The sequence below is a fragment of the Psittacula echo genome, assembly GCF_963264785.1.
Source record: "Psittacula echo genome assembly, chromosome: 6".
Classification (NCBI taxonomy): Eukaryota; Metazoa; Chordata; class Aves; order Psittaciformes; family Psittacidae; genus Psittacula; species Psittacula echo.
Window position 1 is genome coordinate 35,533,837 of NC_137743.1, and position 6,000 is coordinate 35,539,836.

Below are 6,000 nucleotides of genomic sequence, written 5' to 3' on the forward strand. Positions count from 1 at the left end.
TTTTTTCCCACATGACATCCAGTCATATTTTGATTGAAGGCCTGCTAGATGACTCTATTTAATTTGCCTAGAAAATTAGCAACCTAATCAAAGGCAGGTAATGAAATATTCATTATCCTAGAAATAATCTGTACCTTTCTGTATTAAATAAACACACCGAAATGAGCCCAAACAAAAACCAAACAAATTTATCCCATTTTCTGTCTCAAACGGAGATTGCCTTCCCACTGGAATTTTCTGTCAAATCGGTTAATTAGGGTTACACACAAAATCTTTTTCTCAGTGCAGCTAGTGTACTGGGTTTCTCTGTAGTGACTAGTCTAAACAGAGAATAATAGTCTGCTGTTGCTGTTTACTACTCCTGCTTTAACTCAGCAAATCTGTGCTGTAGCACTGACAAACTTTAATTCAGATCCTTAAAGAAGTTCGTTACAAATTCAGATTTAAACCTTGGTTTTAGAAGTCTATGAAGGACTGCTGTATTATAGAGTCTTAGAATAGTTAGGGTTGGAAAGGACCTTAAGGTAATATAGTTCCAACCCCCCTGCCATGGGCAGGGACACCTCACACTAAACCATGCCACCTTTAATTTGATTTTTGATCTTGAAAACTATCTGAAAGAGAGATGAGTCACAAGTACTTGCTAGCTCCTTTTGAGTTCCTAGAGTTCAAATATATTCAGAAGTTTAAAAATCCAAGCAAGTGAAGTATAACAGTTTACCAGATCTGTGAGTAGATACAAAGGAACATCCAGATCTAATTCTATGGACAAATCCAACCTTTTGATAAAGCAAAATTTTTAGTAGACATGCTGGTGACACTGGAAGAGGATTGGTGAGAGCAGGTCACTAATTAAAACTGAGAAGTGTGCAGTAGTGGTAATCAATACATTTTAAATATTTTTATGAGTATGAATTAATAAAAAAAAGTGACAGTGGCAAATCAGCAATTATCAAAGTCTAATGCCAGGCAAAATACTGAAGAAATTGATACAACAGGACCTAGAAAGTAATTTGGTGTCTGATGTTCCTGCTTTTACAAAGACTAAACCAAACTTAACATTCCAGCATTGTTTGTTTGTTGAGGTTTTTTTTATGATTGCATCTATTCTCATTAATAATAATATTTTATCATGGGAGGAAAAATTTGCATGATTCCAGCTGTAATAATCACAAGTAATGTATGTTGTGTGGTGTGTTTTTGCTTTATTTTAATTATGCAATTTTTTATTTATTTTGTTTTGTGAATCAAATGGGGTCTTTTGGTGATGAGTAGTTCCCATTCAGGGAAGTGCTGCAGCCTGTATTGAAGTCCTTTTCAAGAAAGCATTTCAGCATCTGCCCAGCTTCATTGACTTTAGTCATCTATAAACATCTTCAGCAGAGAAATTTTCTTGAACTGGAGCCATATGAGTAACTGTGTCAGATGAAGCAAGTTATCTACTTAATATGCTGTATTCCTCAGAATATTTTTATATGTTTCTATGTCAAAGTGCAGGGGATACTCTAGGCATAGAATAATTCTGATTTATGGTAGTGCTTTACACTTGGTAGAAAGTTAAACTTGCTTAAATTCTTAATGCTTTTTATTTTAAATTCTAGATGTATTATCATTGACTAGAATAGTTAAACTTACAAAATTTATAAACTATGGCTAGACATGTCAAAACAAGAACATGTAAAAGATTTTGGAAGATATAATGAGAAAAAGTAATGAGGAAAACTCTGCTTTGAAGGAGAATGAGTTATCTGTAACTGGGTAACAAGAGCTATCAAATAAAATTGGGTTTAGAAGTCATACTAGCTAGAGTTATTGCAATACTAAATATTCACATAGAGCAATCATAGCATTTAAGGGCAGAGTGTCCCTGAATTAATACTCTCAGGTGTTCTTTTTTCCCACCTTCAGAATTTTTAATACATATTCCTCCTCATAGATGGATATAGTATTTTATCAGTTAATTTCTTGCAAAGGAATAGTTTATCATTTTGGATGGACCCTTGTGTGAGATTCATTTATGCAGTGGCTACTCTGTTTACTTTAGCTCTAAGGTTCTAAGTTCTAATATTGTTTTCTATTTGAAGATTTTTTTGAGGGGTTTTAATTTTTTTCCTGTTTTTCCCCTAGAATACAAATAAACCACATCAGCACACCTGTACCATGTGGATAATGTTTGATCCAGGAGACAAAAGAAGCAGATCTGCATTATGACAAAAATATTTGCTGTGTAATTCTGCTTAAAAAAATTCCAACATAATATTATGAACAACAAAAAAATCAGCCGTGCTAAAATGATGACTGTGACTGGAGAGATTAGAATTTGTTATTGCATTCATTTAGTATTGGGGAAAAAAATGTTCAGTGAGCGCTTCCAAATCCACTTCACTTTCATTTCTAAGTCATAATCTCTTATATAAAAAGGTGCAATTTATTTACCGTCAACTTTTGCATGAGGAGTGATAAGAAAATATCTATATAGAACATTCACAATTGCTAAGTATCAAGGTGAGTTATGGCTGGTTCTAAGTGAGAACACAGAAATAATACTTTTCATGTTTTTTAGAGTTTTGGCAAGTCAGGGATATAAATAGATTAAGACATAACATGCCCAAGTGAACTTGTTCAAAGATAGAGATAAACATATCTTTGTCTTCCTTAAAGAGGTCCCATGTGTTTTTTAAAAAGATGATTTTTCTGACCAAATTGGCCAAATGGGTATCTCTTTATTTATAGCGTTCCCCACCTAGGCAGTGACTTGAATCACTGATTAAGACATTGCGCTCTGCGTGTGTTTTCACATTGATTATCAGCAATTGTCAGATTGTATTACTCTTTTTTTTTTCTTCTTTTTTTTTTTTTTCTTTGTTCTAAATCTCCCCAAGCTAGACCGTAGCACATGTCCCAGTGGCCTTTGGTACCTCATGAGATAAAGTTCTTCAAAAAACAGCCAGAGCATGCATTACATTATCAGAACAGTTCCAGCAGACTGACAAATAATGCATGCTCTTTGGCTAAGTACACAATCAGTTGGTTTTGAAAATTAACACACATCCTTTGTTTCCTGTATCATCTTCTACAATGCCAAAGCAATTATTCATGAAACATTTTTATATCTGAGGGAAACAGGGAATTTTTCAAGCTTTCCTCATGTCATGCTATTTGGAAAGAGTTTGTGCTTCCCTCTTCTGTAAGCTTGTCATTAGACAGCTGAGGTGGAGAGTAAGCACAATTCCTTCCACTGATTTCCTATACTAGCTGCCACAGTTATGAGATCAAAGAATTGCAGCCTGTAATGTAAGCCCTGCTGTTGTTAAGTGTGATATAGGTGGTATAGACCATTGCAGCCTGTAGTTATTCTTTCCCCCGTGAGTTCAAACTTCTAAATGTATCTTCATCCTGCTTCACAAATGAAAAGTTTCCTTTGACATTCAGTAAAATTTTGTGACTTAAATAAGGTAAAACCCCCTAAACATCTAATATCACAATTTATTTTTTTACTCTGAAAGTAATTGTGTACTTCAACACTTTTTTTCAGCACTGAAAACAGCATCCCTCTTTTTTTTAATTTTTCCTATAGTTCCTTTCCTGTGTTGTTTTAAATATCTACTTCTTTTTCAGGCACTATAGCCCCTGGAGCAAGCAGCATCAGCCTGCTCATTCAGAGGAATAAATTACCTTGAGAGGGGTAGTTCAGAAGCAGGGAAAATAGACCCAAACCTCTTATTTTTGTTTAGGACTCAGACCAGAACCACTGAGGAACTTTGGATGAAGTTACGTTTTGATGCTCTGGAGAAACAACTTCTCTCTATGGATAAAAAGAGAAAAAGGCTGACTTTGATTTCCAGCACAGTTATTTAAGAGAACTGGCAAAGCCTGCTGCAAAGTTGCTCAGTTTGTTCAGCATTAGAATAAATCAGAGGGGCTAAGGAATCTCACTGAAACAAGGTAGTTTATTTAGTTTATTTTGTTGCTTTTTGTTTTTCATTTGTGGGGTTTTGTTTGAAAAAATCTGTGACCTCTGGAGACCAGGTACTTGAAATTCAGACAAATATGCGGAAAAAGAGGCCTCACTTGGAGAAACTGTTGGCCAGAACTCCAGGGGCACAGCCATGGGTTTACGATTGAGTTTGCCATATATTCCCATCAATGTTATTTAACTTTGCTCTGAAAAACCTGCCTCAATAAGGGCAAGCTTTCTAAAAATGGTATATTGAGACCAACTGACTTACATAAGGACAGCAGCAGTAATTTATGAATGACCTATTAACATTTCCTATATAATGTCACACTGCAGTTTGTTCTGTGTTGGCCTCCGATTTTACTGTGCCATCCAGCTTAGGGGATAGATAACTGCATGAAAATTGAAATGCAGTAGTAAATGTTACAGTACCTGTCGGAGATCTGGAACAGACTAAGACTCCCCTGTTCTAGAAAGTCTGGAAGCAATTAGTCTACAATGGTTACAGGAGTCTAAAATTGCATCTTCTGGTATCGTCAATGTCATCTCATTTGATGCTGCTGGACTCAATAGGAGACATCATCCTTCTGCTCATACGGAGACAAAGCTGTAAACCTAGTGTGACTGGAAGATGAGGAATGGAGTGTTCCTGCTGGTGACTCTGAAGAGGTTTTCTTTCACTCACAGCAGAAAGAGGCATATATATGTCTTGTTACATTCATTTTTATCCACCAGGTCTTTGACAAAGCTATCACAGTCTCATTTTTCTTGCTTGGAGAATTCTGGCAATTTTTTATGGTTGTAAGACTAAGTTGAAAAGACCTATGAAAGCTTTCGCCGTCTTTAAAAGTTGCAGAATTAGAGCAATAAAGATTTGACAGATTAATTTTCCTGAGAGTGGAATCAGGAGGAAGGAAGAAAAGAAAATGCCCAGATGGATGAGAAAAGCTGAATTTCTCAAGTCGGAAGACATTCTTCAAAAGGATTACCAAAATTAAAACCCCCAACAGCCGCCTTTGATCTGATGATTAGTGGAGGCAAGTACTACTACTGTAACTTTTCAATCAGCAAATATCATCAATAAAGTAATGAATTGAGGGAAATATGCTTTGTAGGATTAAATATTTCATAACAGGTATCTGGGGATTTTGTGCAGTCATGTAGTTCCCACTTTATTCTCAGATCACATAAGGCATGTTGTTGCCAGATTGTGAATAAGTGTAGCGAGTAGAAATCTTCAGTAGTCTGCTCACTACTGAAAGGCCTTCAGCTCAACATTCATTTTAGGATTTAGGAGTCAAACCCATTAGCACTGCTTCCAGTCATTTCAAAGCAACAGTGGACATAAGTTTAGGCAGGTGGTATTTGACATATATAGACTCCTTCAAAGTTACTTCAGAGACCTTTTAAATCACTAGAAATTTTTGTTTAGTGATTGTAATTTCCACATGCTTACAGCATTTGTAACAGTTTTCTAGAAACATACACCGTAGCTTATTTTCTAGGACAACCAATTCGCAAGATTAAATTTATTGATAACTGGTGCTTAATGGAGTATGTTTGGCAACTGTGAGGAATGGAAGGACATTGGAACATTAAAAAAGTGAGTTATAAGTGAGAGGCTTATGTTTGCTGTATTTGTCATTTTTCCTTCTCTTCAGAGCAGTTGAAGGGGATTTGAAACTGCTTAACTACTTTTATTACAAGCTTCTGTTAGCAGCCTTGTGTGTGAATGGGAATTGTCCAAGTGTGAACTCGTGCCTATGGCAAATGCTCTAGTTCAGCAGCTTCTGACCCGTTGTCCTGAGGTTAATGTATTTCTTTTCAGGGATCACGAAGAATAACTAGGAAAAACATGCCAATTGTAAATTGGTTTAGATTTACAGTGTTGGAATATTTGAACATTTTAATGGGCCTGCCAACTGAGAAAAGGAAGAAAACAATGGTTTAGCTATTCAACTTAATAAAGCAGTTACCATGTGATTATGTGGTAAGATACAGAAATTTTTTCATCTCACAAGACAGAGTGCCACATGTGAGGC